At 41.0% G+C, this 27953-nt stretch overlaps 1 protein-coding gene across 1 annotated transcript in view; it reads left to right on the top strand.

Annotated features, from left to right (window-relative positions):
• Ptn (pleiotrophin) overlaps window positions 1–27953 on the top strand; it is a 93501-nt gene that overhangs the window by 2364 nt on the left and 63184 nt on the right. Inside the window, exon 2 of the mRNA XM_042677221.1 lies at window positions 19704–19743. The gene's annotated coding sequence lies outside the window, so the exon portion shown is untranslated. The remainder of the gene's footprint in view (window positions 1–19703; window positions 19744–27953) is intronic.

The raw sequence follows: 27953 nt of genomic DNA, 5'->3' as shown, positions 1-27953 counted from the left end.
CAGGCTTTCTCTCTTCAGTGACATTCTCACTTGATTTCTGATCCTCTTCTTAGTTGTGATATGGTGAGTTTTTTTTTTTTTCATTTCTCAGAAGTTTCTGAGGAAAGAGTTTCAGCTGGCTTGTTCTAAAAGGCTGTGACAAGTTAACAGTAGATGGAGGGCAGGAAGTCAATATTTAGAATATACAAGACAGTTCTCTGATGTTTGTTTTGTTTATGGCTGCCACAAGCTAAGAGTGTTGGTCTTGCTTTCTCTACAGAAGGTGAGGTCCACATTGAACACACATTGAACACACCCCGGGTGATGGGAGGGTGATCGTGCTACACAGCCCGGACTACTTGCCCACTTTCATGTCTGGTTTACTCTCAGCTGAACACAACCCCAAATTGCCTTTGTTCCAGGCTCTGCTGGTGATGACCTGGGACTCTCCATAATGCCTTCTCCTCTGACTGTTGGACTAATGAATAAGTTGAAGAGCTCATGTCTCTTGTTGGCATAAAACCATACCACAGCCTTGGGAATGTTTAGATGAGGACCTTGGGACCTTTTCTTTCTTTCTTTTTTTTTTTTATGAGCTGGGTCTGCTGTTTCCTTCCAGAGTCAATTGGCTTGAGTAGAATTTGGATCATGGCTTCCCTTTAGAAAGCTGCTTTTTATTCTTGGTTCATGGCTAGTTCGAGTTTCTCCCCACTAGGACATGTTTTTTCATGTACTTCAAGTCAGTCTTGTAAGTGGTAGTTTTCGTGATTGACATTGCAATCTATCTAGATTGAGAAATATAATGTGTTTGATAACAATTGAAGATTCTTCAGCTCAAAAGGGTAGCCATCATGAAATGCCACCCAGGGTCATTATAATTGTGGTATTATTAATAAATTTGGTTATGTTTATCGCACTCACCACCAATCTCTGAGTTAGTTGAGATATTTTAAGTAATAACATTTTATATTTCTCGGAGTTTGGAGTTATTCTCAGATGTTTGGAGTTATTTTGTCATCATTGGTTTAGGTAATGTACCATTTCAGGTTGAAAGAAGTTCATCATTGAGTTTGCTAAAAGCAGAACTCTTGCGTTTTTAAACTTCATGCATATAAACAAACTATAAGGAAAATCTATTGTTGTCTATTTGTCGTGCAAATAAAACGAGTCATAGAACCTGATACCTGGGCTCTTCTAAGAATTACTCTTTTTTTGAATCTTTTTATTTAGGTAGTTGTACAAAGGAGTTGCCATTCAACAAAGCAGTTGATGAATACAGTGTGTCTTGATCAATGTCCCTCTTGCAACATTCACCCATCTCTCCCCACTCACTCCTTCCCTCACTTTTAATTTTTTAGGATATGTATTGCTTTTTTGCCATTAAGAATTACTCTTAGTAAAGCCTAAAACTTCATTTTAAGACACAACTAGCATGCTGTGTCTCATTTTGTTCTCATTTCTTCCAACTTTTCTTCTTCCCCTTCCTTAATTTCTTTTTATTCCCCTCTTTTATTAACCCCAGTTGTTGTTATTTCCACCCAACAAGACCCACGATGCCCTGTCCACTCTGTTTGTGATGGCCTATGTGAGTCAGGAATGTCTGCTTATACCTTGGAATTCCTAGAAGGTTGGATGTTGCAGGTTGATATTTTTACAATTGTCTGACCTTGTCCACTCAACTCTATTGTCAGTGCCAGTGTTCTCTCTTCTTGCTCAACCAGATGGGTTTTGTTTTTTTGATTCAGAGCCTGTAAGTAGTCAGCTTACACATTCAACTGGTAATAAATATTGACTTTATTCTCCTTTCAGCTTCTCATCATCCGGGGAGGGGCACAGCTGGTTCTCAGTTCCATCACACCCAGGTCCCGCTGAGGCAATCATTTTTCTTGCTGCTATGTTAATCAGTTTAACAATTATCTAGGGGCTGGGAAGGTGGCTCAGTAGTAGAGCACTTGCCTTGAATGCCTGAGGCCCTGGGTTCAATTCCTCAGCACCACATAAGCAAAAAGAAAAAAGCCAGAAGTGGTGCTGTGGCTCAAGTGGTAGAGTGCTAGCCTTGAGCTGAAGAGCTGAGGGACAGCGCCCAGGCCCAGAGTTCAGGCCCCACGACCAAACCCCCCCCCCAAAAAATTAATAAAAAATAAAATAAAATAAAATTTGATTCATTTGCTTAAAAAATTATCCATATGTTAGGTGCCTAATGATGCTCTGCATCATTAGGAACAGAGTTAAGAAATATGGCCAGTTTCTTTTCTAGAAGTTCATGGTTTTACAACTTCAAACACTTTATGTTTGGTAAGTGAAACTAATGAAAGTTATGAAAGTGTAATTTATGGAACACTGCATTAGAAATTTGTTGCAAGGTATCAATCAATTGCCCCTACCCATCTCTGAAGAAAACGCTTTAGAAATCAGAAGTCATTTCATAAAACCAGTAGCTTTTGTACTTTTTCCTTTACTCACTGCATAAGAACACTATGTACTAATACTGCCTTTTGATGCTTATCTTTTTACGATTATCTTTACTGCTTTCCTGTGACTACCTGGATATGTTATTATCTGATTTTTTTTGTAACTTCTCTGTCTACTCTTCCTTTTATCGTCCTGCACCCGTCAATTTTTAAAGGGTACATTCATTTTTAAGTCTCTCTCTGTGTCATACACACACACACACAGACACACACACACTTACACATATAGACACACACACACACACACAGAGCAGGGGTTGAAGCAACCTCAGCTTCCACTGGGAAAATGTCCCTGTACCCATTGAAGGATCTCACTCATTTGATTTGAGAACCATGGTATTTTATATAGGCTTACTGAAGATACCAAGTTGATAATGAAAGAAAAACGAAATAGTTGACCTTCAATATAATTCATTCTTTTTGCCCATTATGAGCCAGTCTTCTGACTGGTGTTGATGCCTTACTATCACCTGGTGCTAGTTTCCTAGAAGAGCGTCCCCATTTGCCCACCTCAGACTTCCAGAGGACTCTCCAGCTCTGCCTCGAACCTCCAAAGTATTTTGGAATGTCTCCTAGTCACGATCTACCCACTTCAGTCTCTCCAAACTTCTCATTGTTCCTGCTTACACAGTCAACTGTATTATTCAAAGCAACAAGTCTGATCACTCGAAGATTTGTTTTCTTCGTAACTCCTGTGCAGCTATGCAGATTTTGCTTCTCAATGGTTTTCACATTTACTTCTCGATTACTCAAGCAGGCTAATTAGGACTTTTTTTTTCAATGAGAAAGACTCAGAAAGTAAAGTAACCCTTTCAATGATATAGAACAAAAGAAATAGAATAAAAGTTGTCAGATTCTTAGTTTGGGTACTTTTTCTCCTTTATTACCTAATGCCATTTCTGGCTAATAAAATGATTATATCTCCCAGTTGTCTCTCACATCAAATCTAAAATCCAATATGCATACAAAAGAAGAGATCATCTAGAGCAATTGTTCCGTCTCTAATGCTTTGCAGTAAGATTGAGAAATCATCTCCAAGCATCAAGAGGCTTGGGTCCTAGCTCTGCATTCTTTCTTATGAGTTGGAATTGGGGCACCAGACCTAGAACATGAACTCTGGATGCAAAGGATCCCTTACATGTCTAAGTCCCATCAGTCTAATATTCTAGCATCAAATATTTTGAGGTTTAAACCATTACCCCATCTATTAGCTATGTGACTGGCAAATATCTTGTCTTACATGTCAATTTTCATACCTCTAACCATGACTACAATGCTTTTTCCTTCTAGATCATTCTCTCCTTTTGCACTAACTGCAGTACTGTGAAAAAAAAACAGAAACAAAGGAGGGCTCACAGTATTCCACAAGAAATGTACTCATTACCTTACTCATGTAACTGTAACCCCTCTTTACAATGAAGTTAAATTACAAAAAAGAAACAGAGTATACGAATATATCCAAGGCCTGAGGCAGTTCACATGGAAGATCTGCAAAACAGACTGTTTTCCATAGAGAGAGCATGCTGCATTCAGGGGCCACCAGTCCAAAGTTTAGTCACCTTATTGCCAACATGGTGAAACTCACAGCTGTGACCTTTCTGACCCCTGCTGATGGAGATTTCTGTCTTAAGAGATTCATGTTTGGATTCAGGAACCAGTGTATATCTCCCTCCGTCCCTCCTTCCCTTCCTTTCTTGTAGTATAGGAGATTTGAACTCAGAGTCTTATGCTTAACTTGCTAGGCACTTGCGCTGCCATTTGAGCCACATGCTTCCCCAGTTTTTTTTACTTTTGTCATTGTTTTTGGAAAAGGTTTTGTGTTTTTGTCTGAGGCTGGCCTTGAACCATTATTCTACCTATACTTCCCTCATAGGTGATTGCACAAGCAAACCCCCACAATGATCAGCTTATTAGTTGAGATGGGGTTTTCTAACTTTAGCTTAATCTGGCCTGGAATTGAAATCCTCTCCATCTTTGACTCTGGTGTAGCTGAGATTACAGCTGTGAGCTATTTTACCACCAAATCAGGAATCAGCATTTCATCCCCATTCTGCCTACTGCCCAGAACCTCCCCTAATCTACTGCAAGCCTAGGTGTTTAGATCTAAATTGAAAAAGATGATCAAGTGACCTGCTTTTGTTTACCTGACAGGTGGTGGTAAAAGTCAACGGCTGCAATGTAACCTTTATAAACTATATAAACTATTACATTAAACGTGAGTTACTATTATGAAAATCCAGCGGAGGCAATTTCCCAGTCCTACTGATGTCAGGTTTACTTTCTCCAAATGCCTAGAGATTGCTTAAGGTGCCACAAGGTAAGTTTGACCTAGTGAAATGAGTGAGAAGGAAGATGTGTGAAGAGAATGAAAAGAAGGAAATCTGAGTCATGGTTCTAAAACCAAATAGTTTTCCAAGGAAAACTAAACATAAACAGTCATCATTTCTTTGATTAAATACTGTATTTGAGTTCTTTACCAAGAGTCTTACAAGATGCAGATCACATTTTTCAGGCTAAGTGTAGGTCCTTACTACTGTTGTGTACACCAAAGCTGTGCTGCCCTCTCCCTTCCCCTGTATGTCAGCTGTGGGACATCTCACTAACACCCAGATTCTCTAAGCTGGACTCCAGCGGTGTATGCCTGTCATCCTAGCCACTCAGGAGGCTGAGATCTAAGGATCACGGTTCAAAGCCAGCCTGGGCAGGAAAGTCTGTGAGACTCTTATCTCCAATTAATCAGCAAAATGCTGGCACCAGAGGTGTGGCTCAAGTGGGTAGAGAGCCAGCCTTGAATGAGCATGTTAAGGAAGAGGAGTCTTAGCCCCGAGTTCAAGCCTCAGTACCAGCGTGAAAACAACAACAGCAACAAACAAAAGTAGGTTTTGAGCCAGTAAGTTTCTTGGGGCTTTCAGGCATCTGTTGGCCTCAGGGTTTTCTTCATGTTGAGTCACAAGACATTTAGTCTGGTTGATGAAATGGGAGAGAACAGAGGGAGCAGAACTCTTCACCAGATCCACAGCTTGATAAATATGATGAGAGTCACTGTCAGTAGTGCGTCTGGCAATGGAAAAGTTTCTCATGCTTCTGCTCATGCTTCTTTAGGCCCAGGCATTTATGCTGTTTGATTATTTAAGGCAGACATTTTGCACACACTTCCTAATTGCTATCGACATGGCTGATGTCTCCTTTAAGAGCACAGATATGTGGCTCTGTGTAGCAGGGTCTGCCTGAAAATTGCTTCTGCTGAGCTCTTCCCCTACCAAAGCCATAAGAGTTCCCAAATGTTGCTTTCTTAATTTGCCTGAGATGCATAATGAAAAGCATATGAGTAGTCTCAGTTCTCAATGTCCAGAGATGATCGTAGGTGCTTTGTATTGTAATTGTGGTTCATACTGTTATTCTTTTCTTAGTTTGAACTCGTGTCAACTGTTTTCCCTTCCATAGCATCATGGAAGAAGAGCAAGAGTGAGTACCATCCTTGCCTGTGATGCCCTTGAAGGCATTAGATTGCCCAGAGAAGAACCAGAGCTTTTTTTTTTCTGCCTTCAGAGTCCAGATTTCTTCAATAAGGAACATAGGTTGGTAACTGAGAAAGTCATCCAGGGTAGCAAATAGAAAAGAGTCAGAACTTTAGAATAACATTTTCATAGCGACCTTCAAGATTTGCTGAGAATATGGCCTTTTCTCATCCTAGCCACAGGGTCATTGCTTCCAACAGAAAAGCCATTTGATGGCCTTTATTTTGAGCATAAGATCATCAGTGTCAGGAGTATCCATCAGCTAGTCAGGTGCAGTGTGCAGTAGCATTCTCCGTACAATGCATTTGCATAGAGGGGCTTCAAATGAAAAAACTAGAAGCTTCTGGAAGAACACAGGTAATTTATTAGATGATTTTGAATGAGCTTCCAGGTTTAAGTCTTGCAGCAATGACATAAAGCGTTCCTACTTAACCCTTTTTCCTTGGCTCACAATATATTTCATTATTGGATATTGTCTCTAGACATATACAGGGTCTCAAACAAAACCCAAAGCATGTCAAACTTGTGAAAACAGGTTGGTTAATTTAACCACTTGAAAGATAATGGAAGTTTTGTTTTCATTGTTATGTTTGTTATGAGGAAAATAATAATACACTTGAAGGAACACAATATGTTTTCTTAGTCTAGAAAATTATGCTTTCAGTATTCAAATTATTCAAGTTTTATGGAAGAACTTAGAACAGACTGATATACTCTTACTGTGTCTCTGGTATAACTTTTAAAAATAGTTACATGCATAATTATATGTCTGTTTCTCTCAACACTATTATTGATGCATGCAATATTTTTAATAACTATACACATATTAACATATGCATCCATTTGCACCAAGTGAGCCAATTAAGAGGAAAATTCCATTTATTGAGCTTGCTAAGGCTAAATTAGAATCACACAAATGCAATACATTTAACATGCTGGAAATGGAAAAGTACAAATAAAAATCGCATGCAGCAACTAAAAACAACATTCTCTCTCCTAGCAAAGGACTTGTTTAGATGAGAACAAACAATCTTGAGAAATTAGCCTGTGCCAACTAAAGGTTAAGCAGCATAAACACAGTGTTCCTTTCATAGTGTGAAAGACCCTTGCTTCCATGTACCAGAGGGTAAAAGTCTCCCTGAGGAAGATACAGCTGTCTGTTTCCACCTAGGTCCCTTAACCATGTCAGATGGTCCTAAGAGCCTGGGAAACTTCTGAGCTGTGGTGGACTGCAGGGATGGGGAGAATGCACTGTATGTAGGTGGGTCAGCTCCAGGGCGCAAACCTCTTTTGATGCCTGACACTCCAGGGTTTGGCAGCCTTCATGGTGTTGTTTATTCTCTCTGTTATTATTTGGAATGACTAGTGTACAATTGGCTCCAGTTGAAAGTAAGTCAGATCAAATTTGGGCTTGACAACCACATTCTTGATCATAGAGGAGGGGTAAAAGTTAAACGCCTTTATTGTCTATGCCAGTGTTAAGATTCCCACCAACTCTGGTCCCAAGTGTGTTTGTTTAAACTTTTTAAAGAATAGTGTTTTAGTCTAATGGAGAGGGAATCAGAGAGTTTCCTGATATGTTGTATCTGGGGATTTGCAGATAGACTTCAAGGCTGTCATGAATGAATCTGGTCTGGAGAAGTAGATCAAATGTAGTTTAGAAAGAGACATGGATTTGTTTTTGTTTTTGTTTTTAACAATTCCCCTTTAAACAGACCCACATTTCCTAAATGCAGGATAACTGTGAGTTCCCAAGATCCTAACCAGAGATGTTCTGTTTCAAGAGGTGAAATGAGAGCCATTAACTTCAAAGGCAAGCGCAATAAAAATAAAAGTGGATCTGAACTGTGAGGCCTTAGGGAAGATATCCAAGAATGGGAAAGATACAAGCCCTTTGTTTAGAGAGAGCAGCTCTAGGCCTCAGGAAATGCTATTAGATGGGGTGTGGAGGCTTTCCCATCAAATGATGGAGCAGTGTTCCATTTGGTCCTTGGGACCCATATGCTGTGATGCTGCTCCTTAGGAAACTTCTCTGGAAAGCAATTGCTTCACTCACTTTCTAAGTCTTTTGGGCTTCCGATGTCTCCAGCAATAATAGTCCCACGAAATCAATCCAACGCCATTGGTTGTGACAGCTCCATTCCCATCTTGCTTTTCTCAGAAGACAAAGTAGTATCAGCAATGATGGGAAATGCTTCCTTCCTCAACCAAGATGGACCCAGTCATGAGTGCAATACGCTGAGCTGAATAGTCTGGTTCCTGGAACCAATTCTTAACGCTGCTCACTCTCTAACCCAGTCTGTATACATGTCCTCTCCACCTTCCTTGAAGTTGCTCCTTTCCCTAGGGAGGAGCACAGCAGGATCCATCAGCCCAAGACTCTTACTGGTCTGTCAGTTTCCCCGGTTTCAATGAGTGCCTAGGGTTCTCTATGGTCTGTCAGTTTCTTGAGAGTCATTCCAGGGCTCTCATTGGTCTATCAGTTTCTTAGGTGTCAGCCCAGGGCTCTCATTGGTCTGTGAGTTTCCTGGATCCTGTCAGACCTGGGCTCTCATTGGTCTGTGAGTTTCCTGTGTCCCATCAGCCCAGGGCTCTCCTTAGTCTGTCAGTTTCTTTGGTTGATGTTCTACCTTGACTGCTGTTTACCAGCTATAGTGTGGAATGTTGAAGATCCTGTTTCAACATTTTACAAAAAGGTGAGACTTTGGCCTAACATGTTTCTATTAACCTATTTCTATCAAAATGTCTCACATAATTATGAACATCAAACACAACACTTCTCATCTCGGATAGACTCCTTCCTTATCTGATGTTAAGTCTGTACCAAAGTGTAACTAGTTCCATCATTATCCTCCATTAGACTTTGAGCATTACCAAATTGGAAGCAGATACAGGATTGGAGAAGGTATGTCTTGTCTTCACAAGATGATTTTACTGTTTCTTTAGCAAGGAAGATCAGTCTAAGATTTGGAGATTTAGAGGCTGCTTCCCCTTCCCCCACAATAGGAACAGTTTTTGTTGATTTTTCTAACTTCACATGTATTGCTTATCTCAAATCTTGGTAGCATTTAAGCAAAAAACAAAACAACAAAAGAAAAGGCCTATTCCTTTCCTTGGGAACATTGTTTTAGACCTTAAGAGAGACTAGGCACCTTTGATTAGAGGAGTAGGGAGACAGACCAATAGGCAAGGGTTTGCAAAGCAAGGGTGCAACTGAGAAACCAGGGAGCTGATTTGGCAGATCAATATGTATGACTTTTTACTGAAATAAGGAGGGAAAAACTGGCAGAGAAGTGTTGTGTGCAAATGAGGGACATTTAAGTACATACGAGAAAAAAAAATAAAGCCTAGAAGTCTTAATTGGCATTTTACTAAAGCAAATCTGTAGCTCTGATACTACAGCACATAAGAGAATATCTAGCTTGTATTGTTCCCTTTTGGAAGTTGCACTATGAAAACAACTTCCGATGCCAGATCACCGTGGGTCACGAGTCTTTGTTATTTAAAGGAAGTCACTGTATTCATGGCTCTGTATCTTTCCACTGAACATGTTTGTAAATCCATCAGTAGCGGGGCTGGAAAGGTGGCTCAGTTAGTAGAGTGCTTGCCTTGCATGCATGAGGCCCTGGGTTCCATTCCTCAGCACCACATAAGCAGAAAAAGCTAGAAGTGGCGCTGTGGCTCAAGTGGTAGAGCACTAGCCTTGAGCTGAAGAGCTGAGGGGGACAGTGCCCAGGCCCAGAGTTCAGGCCCCATAAAAATCAATCAATCAATCAATCAATCAATCCATCAGCAGCCAATCACATGTAGTTCGTTCACTGCCTGAACTGCAAAGCAGTAGGTACCCCCTCCACATTTGCTGTTTGGGGAATTAGAGAATTCCCTTTCTTAGTTTCTATCCATCTTTCTGCTTGCCTCTAGCTCTTCCCTGCACTGACAAGGCAAGATATTAACCAGCAACCCTAGCCACAAATGGTTACCTGAGCCATCAGTAACCTGCTTTACTATTTCTTCAGGATTTCTGCTTTATTGTTATTATTATTCTACCTGTTATTATTTCTTAATTATTTCTGTTCTGTTATTACCATTGTTGGAAATATCCTACAAATACACATAGTAAGGAGGCCCCCAGAGACCAGGCTTCCCCTCTACGTGTGTAATCTACCTTGTACCTTGTCCTCATGCTGGATATGGACATCTCTGTCTCTTGCAATGCTCTGGGGACCTGGGACAATACATGAACGTTTAGGGTCCACTAGTAACTTTAGGTATTATTCCTTGAAACTTCTGGGATAGGAGGCGATTATGTCCCTTACCACCAGATAGCTCTGGAAACTGAAGATCTTGCTTTCTTTTCATACTACTTCCTAATCCTCTTCTTTGCTGAGTACCACTTACCAACATTAATAATAATGATAGGTGATATTTATTGAGTGCTTTCGTATATGGTGTGCGCATAGCACTAGAATGTTATATTCAATGCTGGAGCCCAATTCGCCCCCCTGCTCTGTGGACTATTTTCCTAAATGAAGGAACTGGGTCTTTGAGATTCTTAGGTAATTCATTCAAGATCATGCACTGGTGAGAAGTAGAATTAAATTCAGTGAAATGAAACACCAGGAAGTGGGTACTTGAAAGGGGTGGAGTGAGGCCAAGGGAGAAAAAAGGGGAGAGGAATGAAGAGAAGAAGCAGGGGAGAATGCAATAAAAAAATTCAATGTCTATTCTACAAAATTAAGAAGAATGAGGGAAGGGAGGAGTGGGAAGGGGAGGACTAGGTAAGAATGTGGGAAGAGGTGACATTGATCAACATATATTGTATTCATAAACTACTTCATTAAATGGCAAGTCCTTTGTGCAACTACTTAAACATAACAAAAGATAAATAATGAAGTAGAATTGAGGCTGTAGCTCAGATACATCTAAACACAGTTTTCATCAGTACCATATTCCTTGTCTCTCATTTTGGAGACGAAGACCCCAATGACTCCTCAAGTCATTTTAGTTCAACCTTTCCTTCTTCCGCCTAGCCAGGTAGTCTAGGAATGGGATGTCACACCATGTCATTCATTTGTACCTCATTCCAGTCTGGAAGATACAGTCGATCAGATAATGAATGGTGTCATCAGTCCAGAAATCCTCGACTGCATGGCACTGCCTGCTTTTCCATTCCCCTATGCTTTCCCAGGCATAGGTTAGTTTGGCACGGTGGTTCAACAGGCCTGGGCGGAGAAGGGGGCTGCTTCGTCTGATCCTTTAGCCTGCCATCACCTGACTAAATTGTTTGTTGGACTGCTCTGTTCCAGCCTCAGGGGAGGCCACAATGCTGTGTTTGTTTGTGTATGAGAGTCTCTGGCTTTGATTAGCAGCAAGCTCCAGTGCAGCTGAACACACAATAGGACCAAAGGATGGGGAAAAAGAAAAAAAGAAAACTTCTGCTACAGTTTCCCATTGGAAAGCATTCACTGTCAAGCTCAGACACCCAGCAGTGGGACACAGAGGCAGAGGCTGGGAAAGGTTAGGTGATGGACTCACCAGGCCCTGCGTCTGTGGTGTGTGAAGAGGCTTTCAGCGCGCCGTCCCTCCAAATGTCTTTCACAGTTCTGGTTTCTGACTGGAATTGATGGGCTTAGATGAGGGGTAAAACCCAGAGGGCTGATAAGCATGAAGAAACCCTGGGATTGCAAAATGAAGGCAAAAAACAGTGAAAAGGAAAGCTAGTTTGTATAGTTAAAAGCCTCCACAAATCTTAGTCTGTAGGCACCGGCAGAGAGAGAGAGAGAGAGAGAGACAGACAGACAGACAGACAAAGATAGAGACAGACAGAGAGACAGAGTGAGACAGAGAGGCAGAAAGAAACACAGAGAGACAGAGACACACCGAGATAGACAGAGAGAGAGGCAGAGAGAGACACAAAGAAACATACAGAGACAGAGAAATCCATGATTAGAAAATATAACCCAGGATTAAATGGTGAAAAGAATGGCTTTGTCAAGGTTTCCAGACAAAGAAGACCTTAAAGAGGGGAAAGTGGAGGGAGTGTGAAGAGGACAGGATTTTTTAATAGACAGGATTAGATTGCCAATGTGGCGGAAGTGTAGAGCAATGTGTCCCAGGTAAGAATGAAGAGTGAGATGATACTAAGTAAGACACTGAGCGTGCAGAGGACAGAAGGGCCTGATTGTGCAGAATGGCTAAGAACAAACATCAGAGTTGTGTGTGTGGGGGGGGGGGGGTTGGGGTCGGGGATAATTGCCAGACTCTTCAAATGAAAGAATTTTATTGTGCCAAATGGTCTAGCATCCCTGGGGGTCCTTTACAAAAGGGAAGGAAAAATAACTTGGTGAAAAATTATTCCAGTTAGGATATTAGAAAAGTCATTTTTGGTCAAGTAATAGATTACAGGTGGACAAAATTAGGTTATAAAAAGTAATTCTGTATACCACTCCTTCCCCCAATCCCTTGATCTCTTAAATTGTATAAGTCTTGTTCATGCTTCAGTGCTCTGCTTAAATACCATCTCCATGAAAATTGTCTTATTGAAAATGCACACTTACTCCTTCTACTGTTCCTTCACATCCTATGGTTTTTCTTTTACCTTTATCCTTCCCCCCTGCCTCCCTCCCTTCCCCCTTTCTTTTCTTCAGTTTCTATATATGTCAGGAGCACAATTAGGCTCCATGTTTAATGTCAGGAGCACAGAGATGAGTGCGTACTGTTACTGTCCTCAAATCACCCATCTAGTTGAGAGAGCAGGTTGGATCATGGTGCAATAGTCAGGATTTGTACATTTGTTTTTCTTTTTTAGTGCCAGTCCTGCCTGTGGCTTGAACTCAGGGCCCTGGGCACTGTTCCTTAAGCTTTTTTGTTCAAGGCTACACTCTACCACTTGTGCTATTTCTAGCTTTTGGGTGGTTAATTGGAGATAAGAATCTCATGGACTTTCCTGTCCAGGCTGGCTGTGCCCACGATCCTTAGATCTCAGCCCTCTTAATAGCTAGGATTACAGGTGTGAGCCACATGCCCCTGGCTAGGATTTCCACTTTTGGTGGCTCATAGGTGATACACCTAAGTCAGCAGGGGCTGGATTCTAGGAAAGTTTCTAGGAGACTGTGGCTTCTGTCTTTAAAGAATGAAGAATATAAAAGAGAACATGTAAGTTGTAGATAGAGATACTGATGTGAATTCTCACCTTATTGTTTTTCTGTAAAAGTTTCTATGAATGGCTATCTTTTCCTATTTGACTACGAATCTTTTTGCTCAAAGATAGTTTGAATAAAACTATTCAATAAGTAAGTAAGTAAAGGAAGGAAGGAAGGAGGGTGGGAAGGAGAGAAGGAAAGGAGGGAGGAATGGCAGGAGGGAGGGAGGGAAGAGAGGGAGGGAGGGAAGAGAGAGGGAGGAAATAATTGATGGATGAGTAGAAGTAAGTAGGTAGTTAGGTAGGTTCTTTTCTCTAGACACTATAAAAGACAGTACAATTTATCTGGAGTCTAGCCATTAGATAGAAGGAAGGTGTATAAAAGGTAATTTTTTAAAAGTTATTAACAGCTGGGTTGTGGTGGCTCATACCTTTAATCCTAAGTAACAAGAGTCTGAGATCTGAAGATCATGATTTGAAGCCAGCCCAGGCACACAAACCTGTGAGTCTCTTATGTCTAATTATCCAGCAAAAAGCTAGATGTAGAGGTGTGGTTCAAGTGGTTGAACACTAGCCTTAATCAAAAAACGTACATGAGAATGAAAGGCCTTGTTCCAAGCTCCAGTACTAGCATACACATACAAACAAAACAAAACAAACAAACAAAAAACTGAGTTATTAAAACTGCTGGACGGGTGAATCCTAAAGTCATTTCTAGGAAGAAGAGTCTGAAGGAAGCTTTGACTTGGGGAAAGAGGTGAATGATCATCCAGGCTTGAAGCAACTATAAGGAGACGGAATGATTGGTGGTGCTGAGCTGGCACTGGATGCTGGCCTCTTGGGTATCCAGAGAGCCTTTGATGACCAGAGTCTTTTGATGAGAAGTAGCCTCAGGCTTATAGTCCTAGATCACCATAGAGACCAGCTCCTGCTTGAATGCTCGCGTTCCAGGCTCATTACTACACATTTTCCTCTTTAACATACTTTCCCTACCACATGGTAAGACCAGGCTAACATGATTATTTTTCCCCTCAAAAATATTTTTTATTACTTTGTACCTGACTGATGGTGGTTTCCTTAAGATACATGAACTTTCCAGAAATCTGTCTTATCAGGTCTAGACATGACACTTGCAAATGGCATGGCTTGAGGCCACATCTTCGAGAAGAGGTGAATTGGCCTAGAAAGCCTCTTGTAAGTCAGGTGACCACAGGTCAGACACTTATTCATTCACCAGCTCTTGCCCAAACTGTTCATTTTCCTATGCTCTAATGATTTCTTTCCATCTGTAGTCCATTCACAAAACCCAACCTCCCAGAGACAGTGAAAGCCAGACTCCTGTGGTGCAATACTTATTGATTGAGATAGGTGTGACCAACAGAGTTGGGCTGTTTGCAAAGGCAGAAACAGTGTCTTAAGTTCTTGGTTGAAAGGGTTCCTTTCTTAGGAGAATCTTTAAACATCTGGTGCTTCCTTTCTTACTCACAGTGAGCCGCTGCTCCTCCACAAGCCCAGCTGGGTTATGAGGACTCTCTCTTCCTCTTCTATATTTTCTTTGTCCGGCTCCAGGGGTCCTCTGTGGTGGTGAGGGCAGAGTTGGGGGTAAACACACCCTTGTCCATTTTCTTCCTTAAAACGTAACTTTTCCCTCCCAGCTTTGATAAAAAGAAAGCTCAGGAAGTCAAAATTGTCTGGTTTCCAGCCCTCAATTTAATTACAACTCAGAAGAGGCAGGATATGTCCTGGGGACAGAGATTAGAGAAGATATTTTCCAAGAAAGCTATGTAGTTCAGTAAATACTCTATTTAATGTGGTTTCAGATTGGGAGTTAGTAATTCCTAGCTCAAGTAATTTGGGGCTGAGGAGGGTAAAATCTTTTTTTTTTCCTTCCCAATTTTCGGTAGTAGTGGAGTTGAAACTCAAAAGTCTCATGCTTGCTAATAAGCAGGCTCTCTTACCACAGAACTATATCTGATTTTTGCTTCGTTAGTTTTGAGCTTTTTCTCTAATGACTTTAACAACCCTCTTCCATGTAACATTTTTCTATTCACAAATTACTTTTGTCTCTCCAAATAATTGTATGAGATCAGGTTTTTTTTAAATTATATTTTTATTATCTTTGGTCCTACAGATTTCAATTTTAATATTATTACCCTACCTACAGATAAAACCAATGAGGAGGCAAATCCATGGTTTTTTCCTAAAAAAAAAGAAAAAGAAAAAGAAAAAGAATGTGAGTTCTGCCTCATCTCTCTTAGAGGATCTTTTGGGAGTGGATTATCATAGCCTGTGAAAGTACTTTGCAAAAAAATTTTTTTCCCAAGGAACTTGCTACTCTATTCTTTCCTGTGTACAGCATTGCTTCTACTGCTCAGGAGCACTGTTTCTTGAAGAATATTGTGCTGCAGTCTCCTGATGATCCTAGGTAATGAGAAGTTTTAGATGAGTGCCTAGGAATGCACTCATTCTTGTACGTGTGTGTGTGTGTGTGTGTGTGTGTGTGTGTGTGGGGTACTGGGGTTTGAATTTGGGGCCTTATACTTTCTAGGTAGGTACTCTTCTACATGAGCTGAGTCAAGCTCCCAGTCCTTCTTTGCTTTATTAAATTTTCAGATAGAGTCTTGTGCTTTTGCCTGCAGGCAGTGCCCAGTGTTAGTTGAGATGGGGGTCTCATGTACACTTTCTCATTTGGCTTTGTTGAAGAATGATTTGCCAAAGCTTTGACTTCTGGATAGCTGGGATTACAAGTTTGAACTACCACACCCAAGATTACTGTCATAGTTAAACTCGTGAACCATTTTTTACTTGTGTATATGAATGTGTGTGTATACTATATTTAACATATATCCATCATACCACTTGCAACAGCTTCGAATTGGATACAGTTCACCACTGACTTAATCTTTCAATTAAATCACTTAAACTATTCAGGCTTCTATGTCCTCACTTGTGAAACAAGGGCTTAAATAAAAGGTTGCCAAGGTCTCTTGAAGAGCTTTAATTCAGGCCTTATGGTCTTGCTATGGGATCTCCAGATTTTTCCTCTTTTTCTCTGGGATCTCTTTCATATTCTATTGTAAGTCATTGGTCCTCAAACTGTGGTTCTCAGATCTGCAGCATAGCTCTACCTAGCAGCTCACTAAAGTGCAAATTCTCAGTACCTGAAACTCTGAAGGTAGGGCCAGTAACCTATATGTTAGTAAGCCCTCCGATGGTTCTAATTATCTGAGGAAATTTGAGAACTCTGATTTAAGCTTTCTTGATCCTACTTAGTAAACACAAGTATACATTGTCTTCCTCTACTATGTTATGACTTTAAGTACAAGTTAACTGCTGCCTGTGGTTCAGGGAAAGCCATTAGGAAAGTTCCTCTTTGTCTTTCTTTGGTGATTCCACAGGTAAGAACCCCTTGTTCTCACCTATAAAAGCTTGCCCAAGAAATGAAGTGTTCAACTCTTGCAGTCTTCACTTCTTTCTTATGCTTCTAATTCACATGCCTTTCATGATCACACTTGAACTAACTGGCCTGGCTGTTCTCCAACAACATAGTTCATATGTAAATATATTAACTAAAAGTAACAGTATAAAGTACACAAATACCCTGTAGTTAGCTACTCAATCTACAAACCACCACATGAATGGCAGATGCAAATGGGTTTTGTAGACAGTGACCAATCATATCACTTTTTAATTCCTCATCCAGGCACCTGGCATTCATTTTAGGCACCCAAGTGCATGGAAGATTGTTTTTTTCATCTCTTTTGTCTTCCAGTGATAAGCCCACAAGAAATTTTTCAAAAGTGGCAATCCAAAGAAATCAGCCAACAAAAATGAAAGTCCAGACAAGGGAAGAGAAGTAATTCAACACTAGAAGTGAAACTCAAATCAAACATAAACAGAGTGAGTTGAAATAAATGTGGGTAAGGATGATGTCTCTGGACACAGCCAAACAAAGAAAGGCAAAGAAAGTCAAGGTAACAAAAATAGGGAGTGTGAAATGAGAAGGAGAAAGCTATCCATCCACCCCACCCCCATGAAAACAAGTTACTGGCAACAAAGTATCTTCAACGGAATTCACAGGTCTGTTTCCGCAACATCAGGAGTGATGAATACAAACCTGAAAAAGTGTGTGACAATTCGCCAAGGCGTAGAAAAAGATTACAAGCTCTGTAATGTCAGGTGTGGGAAAAGATTATAAGCTCTGTAATGTCAGGTGTAGGAAAAGATTATAAGCTCTGTAATGTAAGGTGTACTGTGGGGACAGGAAAACACACAAAATTACTCACGATTCTAAGTGTACTCTTCGCCTCCTCAAAAAAAATCTCAGTATTTTAAATGTTTTACATGTCTGTACACTAAGGACAGATTAGTGTTACTCTTAAATGAGAGTTTTCAATGGCTGGACAATGTTTTTCATAGGTCACAAATCAGTCATTGTTTTCCTAATGGGTTAAGAAGGGTACTTTCCATGGCTTCAGATTACACAATCATGTTGAGACTCCCATCCAGCCCCGCAGTGGGCACTGTCTCCATATATCTGCCCTCCTATTACTCCTGAAAATGACTCTACCAGAGAAACAGTACATTTGTAAACTAGGGAACAGAGTTTCCTAGTTGCAACACCCATCCATGTATTTAACCATCAACAATTTATGGGATGCTCACATATTATTCTTCAAAGCTCTGGCAACCCAGGAGTACAAACATCAAAGGTACTGGCTTTCATTCTCAATAGATGAGAGACAGATAAATAGACATGATTCTCGTTAGCAGTAAGGGTTATAAAGAAAGTAAAAGAGGGTAATGTGGTACAGAGGGACTATGTGTATGTGTGTGTGTGTGTGTGTGTGTGTGCGTGCGCGCGTGTGCGCACGTGTGTGTGTGTGTGTGTGTGTGTGTGTGTGTGTGAGGGGGAAGCTAGGGTGGACAAAGAAACAGTCAGGGAGGCCTCTGAGTTTCAACCAAACCAAATGTGTTTTTTCCCCTAGGCTTGGATGAAACAATGGTCACTTGTGCAGATTCAGTGATGAAATCAAAACTTCTTATGTTGCACTTTTATTGCAATATATTTATGAAAAATAGCTATTCATATTAAACACATTGCTTAACCTAGTCACCTGTGGCCTATTTTTAAAAATAAAACCAGTGAGAAAAGCCCTAATAATTAGTTTCTATATAAGACTTTAATTCAAGGCTATCACAATTCTTACTTCCATAATTTAAGCCATATTATATTTTTCCATTAACTTTCTGCAGGCCTATATTTAAATACCAAAGGTTGTGGTCATAACTAAGAAATGAATATGAAATATTTTGTACTTGATTGAAAAAAGAAAATCCACTCAACATTAAGTCACTATAAAACAAAAAAGAGTAGTGTTATAGAAAGATTACTAAATCTCTTAGCACCAACCATGTAAGGATTGGCATTTATCCTAAATAATATTAGAAGAAATATTAGTACTTTCATTAGTTTTATAATTACCACATGGGTATGAAGAAAGCCACTGAATTACCAACTTAAGCAAAGAAACATGAAGTGTGAGAAAAAAGAAATCTATGTGAAAGCTTTTGGTTAGACACTATTTTAACCAAATTCCAAAGAGGAATCCAAATCATATTTGGTTTAAAGGACTTTATCCTTACAAAGCAAACATCCCTTTGATGCTTAGCAAGCTGTGAGCAGGTAGCAAACCTGGCGTTCAGTGAGCTTGGTAAATGGTATTAACCTCCGAGTTTCGACGAGAGAGCAGTAAGGACTCAGGGGCTTCTTTGCTTCTTTGCATGCCTCTGATAATTCCATGCTGCCTAGAGCAGGAAGACAAGGGAGTCCTACAGCTGTCTGGTTGTTCCCTTGCCCATCCATTAGCCTGCGAGCTCTGAATGGGACACCTGTGGACATGAAGTCCATGGTGGAATAGTCATTAGAGAACCACGGCCCACACAGTCCTCAAAGCTTACCCTGAGGTCTGTGAAAGAGGAAGCCGGGAGTTCTGACAGAGCAGCATTCTCTCAGTCCCAGTATGCTCTGCAAGAATAGCTATCACATCAAGATGTCTGAAGAATGGCAGCGATCCTGCAGCTGACGAGGAATGGCGGAGGGAGAGCTGGCTTATGTCAGGTAACTGCTGCTAGCACTGAAATTCAATGGACCAGAGAAAGTCACAAAATCAAGAGAAAGCACAGAAGGTAGACTTGAATTAAAAAAAAAACAAACAAACCTACAGAGTTGTAAATTTTATTTTTGTTTACTGTCCAAAGTTACATGATTTTCTATAATCCTCTGGAATCCGACCTCACCTCTCTTCTCTTATCTAGACACTTTGGTGGGATGTTTTCCCCCTTCCCCTCTTTCTCTCTCTCTCAGTGATTGCTTCAAGGTTGATGGCGGAGTATGCCATCTTACTTCTGGTTAAAAGAATAAAATTCATGATGTATTATTCATGCAGGGAATAAAACAATCGGAGCAAAATGGCCGTGCTAAATTTCCAAGAAGTGTGAAATGACCCAGTTCGAATTGCAGTGTGGCATGTTGGGTTGGTAGAAAATAGAGTGTTCATTTGTAATTTGACACTGGGATGTTTTGCTTTACAGAAAGGTTTGCAAAGCAGCCCCGTACCTCCTGTTCTGTCAGGTAAGTGAGAAGTAAGTGGGCCATTGGGTTGGAGGGCACATGGGCGTGTGCAGAGGATTTACAGCGAAAGACGATCAGGACAAGGAAAAAAAAAAGAACAAGAGTGTTTTATTACTTCCTGGTATACAATAATAATTATTAAATTGAAGCTGCTCAGTGGCCACTTAAATATGAATGTAGCTATAAGACATAAATATACTTTGTCTAGCAGGCGCATATTGAATGCATACAAACCGTGCAGAGAGATTCTGCAGGGAATCTGCAGGGAAGAGATATTCTTTTCCCTAAATATTCCCATGATAGAGGAATACAGCTCTGTAGACTGTTAGGGAGTAGAATGTGTTAGTAGCATTAGTTAGGGCAGTAGCATTGAGGAGAGTTTGAAAAGGGACTCAGACCACTTAACATTCTTACTGACCCTCAGAGGTCAGTTTGTAGGCTACTCAGTCACAGCCCAGGATATGAGAAACCTTACCTTCAAGGAGCCCTAGCAAAACTATGTGAACTGCACATGCCCGGCCCCTTCTGACACATGAGCACCGGTCTTGCAGATACTCTGGGTTCCCAGACCTTGACATTGTGTCCTTCTCCTCATGTGTACAGGTCTGAATACCCTTCGTGGACACCAAGAGACAGTCTGAGACTCAGTCAGACTCTGATAAAATGGAAAACAGAACCCCACAGGGGAGAAATCCTGGGTTTTCCATTTCAATGACTAGAGAGGAAGCTGAACAGCCAAAAAAGGAACACTGAGCTGAATGAGGAGGACTGAGGGCTTGGGAAAATGACAGAGTTTTCCTTTGGTCCCTTGGAGCACCTCCATTCAATGTCAAGTTTAGGAAATACTCCCAAAGAGCTCTCAGGTGATGGTAAAAGTAATACACTCTTTGGAGACTTAAGCATTCTGAGAACAAAAGAGGAGGAGGGAGGAGAGAGAGAGGGAAAAAGGGAGATAGGAAGGGAGGGAGGGATGGAAGGAGATGGAGAGGGAGAAGGAGAAGGAGAGAGATAGGCAGAGTAATGTGTAACTTCTTATAATCTCCAGCAGTCTTTGAGCCAGAAACTCTGATAACAATATCATGTATATGACTCATTTTACCCTCACCCAAATTTTTTAAGGTATGGAAATGAATGAACCCAGTCTGACAGATGATGGAATTGAGGAGGTCAGCAAGGGGTTATAAGGAAATCACACATGGTCTTTAAACGTATCCACTTCAGAAAGTGCAGAAATCAAGTAGTCAGTAGTCCTGACAAGTCAATAGAGAGAGCTTAGCTATTGAGGTGCACTGACGGATGGAGAAATAGATAGTAGATAGATGATCAAGAATGAGGCCTCTTTCTATAGGAATGTGATGAGGGAGAGAAGCACAGCACAATAGGAATGTATCTAAGCTCAAATAAGTACCCTTGGGTGTTCGAGAGGAGGTCTTCTATTTATTGTGTATGATGTTTATTGCTTTCATAAATATCATTTCCTTTGATGTATTATTATTTCATTGTTTAAAGGATTAAACAGACTTAACATAGCTTAAGTAAATTTCCCTGTCACTAACTAGTTATTAGCAAAGAGGAGATTTGAACGGAGGTTGTCTGACTCCAAAATCTGTGCTGCTTTTAACCTCCTAGTGGTAAAGAGAAAGACAGGAGAGAAATACTTTTCAGAAAAGCCTGGGGTCATTGGTCCATTGGCTTATTAATTGATGGTATGCACGTTTATGCACCTTGTCTCTTCAAGACCTGGAAACATGACATTCTATAAAAACCATTTTCTTCAAATTGTAGTTGATGAGCTCAATTTATATTAAAATGTTACAGCCTAATGTAGAGCTGCAAGTGATAAGAACAGAAGAGAACCTATAGGATTCTGTTGAGCTTCCTCCTCTTGGAAGCTTCTGGAATTGCTATCGTCATCAGGGGCAACATGGCAGGTGCTGAAATGCTGACTTCCTGCCATGCAGTAACTTCCTGTGAGGAACCGTTCAAGTCCATCTCTTCAAGGAAATTCCCTGACTCTCTCTCTCCTTGGGCTCCCCAGCTCTTGCTCAGGCTGGTGCTGTGTCAACCAGTGTCTCGTCTACCTTATCTTCTTCTGCAATTATTTTAAGTTATTCCAGGAAAGATTATATCCTTTTCTTTTGAGCCTGCAAGGCAGCATTACCAAGACGTCCAATGCCCTACATTCAATTATTTTTATTGTATTTAATTAAGGTAATCTTTTAAAGAAGACATTATGGATTCTAGAGAAGGAAAAGAAATGAATAGTCATCCATTTGAGCACATTTGGATGAGAGGCTGGCATATTTTGAAATTCCTAAGATAACAGACATGGGCAAAGCCTCAAAGTCTATAGGCTTTCCCAAAGATGAGACTCACAGGCATAGAGTCAGAGATCTGAGGGACAGGGGTTCCTAATTGGAGTCCTCCGAGTTTCTTCCCATTATTCTACCTACATACTCATATCCACTCATAGAACAGTTGGACATTTATGAAAGCCTTAATATTCAAATGTCACTCTGACATGGGCAGAAATATAAAAATCACAGGCAGATTCCTGGACTGTGGAGACTAAAGGACTGCACTATGAATGTCTTCAGGCAAAGAAGAGAGGCGGGGAGAGCAGCTCCCCAGGCCTCCCCCTTTCTGCTCTCTCTCTCTCTGACTCACCCAGCACTCCTCTGTTCATCAGCCCAACCCACGGATCACTGACAGCTCAGAGCAGCTCCGGGTGACTGCTGTGCCTTGTAAGATTTCCTCGCCTGTGTGGAAATGAGAGAGGCAGAGAGGGAGAGACCACCAACCTGAGCTTAGCCCCACACCCAACAGAGAAGCGGGCTTGGGGAGACACAAAGCAGCTAATTGTGAGCAATTCCATGAAGGGGCCTGGGAAACTCTAGCACAGAGGGGTGGCTGTGACCCAGTAGGGCTGGCCTTGCATATTTCAACACCCTGGATGGTCAAACACCTGGGGTCTCTCATGAGTGCTACCCTGTTCTGGGAGATTTATGACGTTCACCAGATCTGGCAGCGGGTTAATTTACAGGAAAGGTAATGCTTCCCAGGCCCATTCTGCAATTCTGGGTTCCCCCAGGAGGGCTCCGGTCCCCTCTTGCTTCATTCCCCTTGAAATGCTGGCCATTTTCTACTACAAAGAAAGTGCTCTTTATTCTGGGGGATCGCTTGGTCTATTGATATCTCCTCTTGCTCATGTCTAAAGCAGCCCCTTCCTGTTCAAAGGACAGATATGAGACTCCCGTGATGAATGAGAAGAAGTGATCTTTGTGAAGTTCTCTTCCGATGTACTGCTTGAGATATGTAATCATGGGAAACAATTCTCTTTGAATTTCTCAGTAATGCTCATTTGTCTTCCTGAGGGATTTTCTTAGGAGAGCCAGGATGGCCTCAAAGTTCAAAACTACTCAGGATAGAAAGTAAGCATAGGATAAACACCTCACTCCAAGTTGGCCACTGCAGAGAAGGGGAGTTTTGAACTCAGAACCCTGACTGTCCATTTCTGATAGCTCTCTATGTAACGATGATGCCTGTGGCCAGAAGTAAAACACTTCATTTATTTAGCCATAATGGGGATGGAATTCAGGGCCCTGTGCTTGTTAGGCACAAGGGCTGTGTTCCTAGTCCTTTTGCTTGTAGTTGGTTGTTCAGATAAATTCTCGTGCTTTTGCCCAGACTGCTTTCAAACCTAGACCCACCTACTTCTGTCTCCTGAGTAGCTGGGATTACAGGCTTGTACTACTGTGCCTGACCAAAGAAAATGACACATAAAGAGAGGATTTCAGAATCAGCAACTGTTAGAGCAAGGTGGGTAATGAGAGGATTTAATTCAGAGATTCGTTTTGTGTTTTAGTACTGCTTTCTATAGCGCCTGACGGGTTTAGAGAGGAGTTTTCAGGGAGATGTAGAGGCCTAAGAAGTTTCTCCCATTTTGGTACAATATAAACAGTATAGGTTTATATCTACTTTATAGATTGGAGTTTTCAATATGATTTAATTTGGTAGGAAGTTTTTAATACTTTTAAACCAAGTGAAGCTAACAGCTGAGTGTTATTTTCGTTTCACCATGCAGATCACAAGTCTGCAGAACTAGGGCCCTTCAGCCCATGGGGTCCCCTCCCCTAATCTGCAGTGTAGCTGTGTGCATGTGCTAGAAACTACATGTGTGCGCCTCTCAGCTGTTATATTCTTCCCTTGTGAGCTGGGGAGGACACTGAAGATCATATTTCTGTATAGTCAGTTGGCTCCATGGTTGGCTGTTGATAAGGGAATTCAATGGAGACCCAAGGAACTCAGGATTATGACCCTAGGTTTGGCTCTGTATCTGGTTATATCCACTACCTCCAAATATCAAGAGCTCTACTTCCCAAACATCTTCTTGACATGCATAGAGAGCATTCATAAACTGCGACACCAACTTAGCTTTTAATTCTGTAACATAAACTGGTAAATGTGCCCTTGATGTATAGGAAATGAGGTTCTTTCAGAGCTACAACCGAAATTCTTGTTTTCTGACTTCTTTCTTTTTGCTTATGTGGTGCTGAGGAATCGAACCCAGGGCCTCAAGCATGCAAGGCAAGCGCTCTACCACTGAGCCACCTTCCCAGCCCAACAACCGAAATTCTTGTCTGTGACTTGAAAAGAGTCGAGCCTGGGCTTGTCACTTTTTTGGTAACAGCGCTAAGATGGTCAGAAGAGTCTACCCCAGACCACACCCCTCACAGTCATCCTTCCTTCCATAATGGCCCCTGACAGCTGCCACTTGGGCTCTTGGGGCACATCCCTCTGTGGATGCATCATCACCTCTGGCCACAGGTGACCTTGTGTTCATTCGTTGACAGTGATGGCATTACCAGCTTCATTATCAGCATCCCCTTGTCCACTGGCGAAGAGGCCATCATTATGCCTCAAGCTCGAGGTTACAATGAACCCAATTTCTACCTCCCATTTCTGGGATTGAATTCCTGACTCAATTTTCTGTCTGCCAGGACCAGCCAAAAAATATACTACACTAATGATTTTTAACAGAAAGGAGAAGCATGAATAATAGATAGAAATGCATAAAATTACGAATTTGGCAATGGAAATAAAACACACAGGATCCAGGAAATATTACAAACTAGCATATGGGCCTGAGCACTAAGTTAAACATATGCATAACTATCCTGCACACCGGGACATATTCTTTCTCTTGCCTTCTAAGTCTCTCCAATCTCCTGAGGCAGAGTATATTCAGATAGCTCTTTTTACTTCACACTTTGAGGTATGCAATACATAGTTTCATATATACCTATCTTCTGTTAACTCTAGTTATTCTGTTAGTGACTCTGGTTCACCTCTGCCAGATGCCCCAAAATGCACAGAACAAAGTAGCACAATGCACATAGCAAGAATAATGAGCCACCATACTGCTGAATCTGCTTTAGTTAGCAGAGTACACTTATTGTGGAAAGCCTGTCTTGGGATTGTGTTGCTTAGGGTATCATACTGTCTTGTGAAAATTTGGCTGTGCTTAAATATATCACAATGAGCTTCAATACTTCTAAAATAGATTCCTTCTTCTGCCTTTTTAATGGGATTTCTCATTCTTGCTTATCACTCAGCAGCTAAATAATAAGCATGGTAAAGAATAGATGAAAATAAAATAATAAACAAATTAAAATAAGCAATATCTTTTTTTCTATTTTCCAAATGTTACTTCTCAGCTTCTACTTCTAACCCAGTAGCTGATATAAATAGGCTGAATAATGAATCTACGTCTTACCCATCCCGTGATGATCAGGAATTGGTTAGATAAATGAATTGATGCTCTTGTTTGGTTCTTAGGTGGCTTTATTGAAGCTTTTCAATCTCATACATAGGATAATCTATAATGTATTGGATTTCATAACCATGTTGTAGATAGAAAAGACTTTGCTTCATTAATTCTCACAATTGTTTCCCATTCATATATGAATTGCAATGTAGAAAATATTCATGAGAATTTGTTGGCATAATTTTTCAGTTATAAAAAGTTTGGCTGAGAGCTGAATTTGATAATAAGGGAAAGAGTATAGGTCAATCAAAAAATACAAGCAGAAAAATTCCCTCTAGGTATCCAGGTATTGTAATCTTTGAGATATGGATTAAGGACATAGTTCCCACCATTATTAGGAAAATTGACAAAATAGATTTGACACTCAACTTCTGAGAGAGCTTCTACGAACAAACTGCACACAGTCAGAAAGTTTAGATTCAAGAATATGCTGCCACAGTTGCTAGCTCTAATGATATGCCATTTCTATTATGCACAGGAAGGAAAGAAGAAAAGAAGGAAGAGAGGGTGAGACAGGAAGAAAAAAGTACAGAGGAAAGAAGGAAAGGAGAGAGGATAGAAGGAAAGGTGGGAGGGAAGAAGGACGGAAGGAATACTGGAGGAAGGAAGGAAGGAGGCTAGCAAAGTTAGAAAGGTCCTGTCTTAAAGCAAAATGAAGATGGTAGAAGTAGCTCAAGTGGGGAGACTTTCTAGCAAGTACAAGGTACTAGGATCAATTCCCAAGTACAAAAATGGAAAATTAAGAAACAAAAATGAGTAAATAAGATGTTTCTCCCTTATTGATAACTTTTATAGATAACATAGGTGGCCACCTGTATCTTTTTTTTTTTGAGGGGGTCCGGTCATGGGGCCTGAACTCTGGGTGCTGTCCCACAGCTCTTCAGCTCAAGGCTAGCGCTCTACCACTTGAGCCACAGCGCCACTTCCGGCTTTTTTCTTTTTTGCTTATGTGGTGCTGAGGAATCGAACCCAGGGCCTCATGCATGCAAGGCAAGTGCTCTACCACTGAGCCACCTTCCCAGCCCGGCTACCTGTATCTTAAATCCAGCCCTATTCACCTTTCTGTGATGTGACCCACTGATGATAGAAGCATTTTCCTCAAGCATTCCAGTCCTTCAGATTACAGAGATCTTTTTTTTTTTTTGGTCCGGTCGTGGGCCTGAACTCTGGGCCTGGGTGCTGTCCCTCAGCTCTTCAGCTCAAGGCTAGCGCTCTACCACTTGAGCCACAGCGCCACTTCCAGCTTTTTTCTTTTTTGCTTATGTGGTGTTGAGGAATCAAACCCAGGGCCTCATGCATGCAAGGCAAGTACTCTACCACTGAGCCATCTTCCCAGCCCAAGATTACAGAGATCTTGTACCATCCATCCCTTCTTCTGTACATTTGTCTAAACTCCATTTCAAGGAATACTTTAATTCCCATACTTCCTATGTCTGTTCTAGCTTCATATGACCTTTTGACCTGATGGGATAATTCATCCTGGTAGATCTAGAAGTAACATAATTTCCATTTGAGCCAATCAGGGGGTGATGGTTAAATATTTATTGCAGACAATTATGAGCAAGCTAATGAACGCAGAGTTATAGAATGGATGTAAGCCTTTCAGTTCTTTACTCTTTATAGTCTCCAGAAGAGTGTTTATGTTTTAGGTACCTTCTTGAGAGCTAGAAAGAGCTGGAGATTGAATCCAGTGCCTCTAGTCTCGTGCATTTGCCTACAACAAAAGACTTATTCTTTTCTGTATCCCAAGATATGTGCTGTGATGGTGATCCAATCCTTCAATCTTCCATTGACCAACAGTCTGGTATGGTGTGAATATATATTCAGAAAAGAAAACAATGCTGTCCAATAACCCTTGTATTATGCAGAGGAAGGAAAGAAGAAAAGAAGGAAGAGAGGGACAGGAGTAGGGAGGAAAGAGAAAGGAGAGAGGAAGGAAGGAAAGGTGAGAGGAAGGGAGGGAAGAAGGAAGGAAGGAACAATGGGAGAAGGGAAGGAAGAAGGAAGGAAGTCTTGTATTAGCTGCAACAGGTGTTTGGTCAAGTGACCTGAGGAAATAACCACATAATATGGCATACATATGCACATACCTGGTGTTATGAGTGCCTGTATGTATTTGTGTATGCTTACCTGTCTATAGCACAGTGACATGAAGTAGCAGGATTGGTTCTATACTGATTTTTAATTTTCCTCTTGGTAAATCAGTTATTCTTTCATCTTCTTTCTTTTGAGCAGCTGGTCAAAAACCATGGTGAAACCCTTCCAAAGAGCAGGATATAGGAAAAGAAAATAAAAGTCATGACTTTTGAATTGCAATTAATTTGGGGGATTCCAAAGCCCTGGGGACTCAGAGCATAAAATTCAAAATAACATATAGTAAACT

Source organism: Dipodomys spectabilis, unplaced genomic scaffold, assembly GCF_019054845.1.
Source record: "Dipodomys spectabilis isolate Male_0828 unplaced genomic scaffold, ASM1905484v1 ptg000034l, whole genome shotgun sequence".
Taxonomy (NCBI): domain Eukaryota; kingdom Metazoa; phylum Chordata; class Mammalia; order Rodentia; family Heteromyidae; genus Dipodomys; species Dipodomys spectabilis.
The sequence above is the reverse complement of the archived record's forward strand: the minus strand, read 5'-3'. Positions and strand labels throughout refer to the sequence as shown.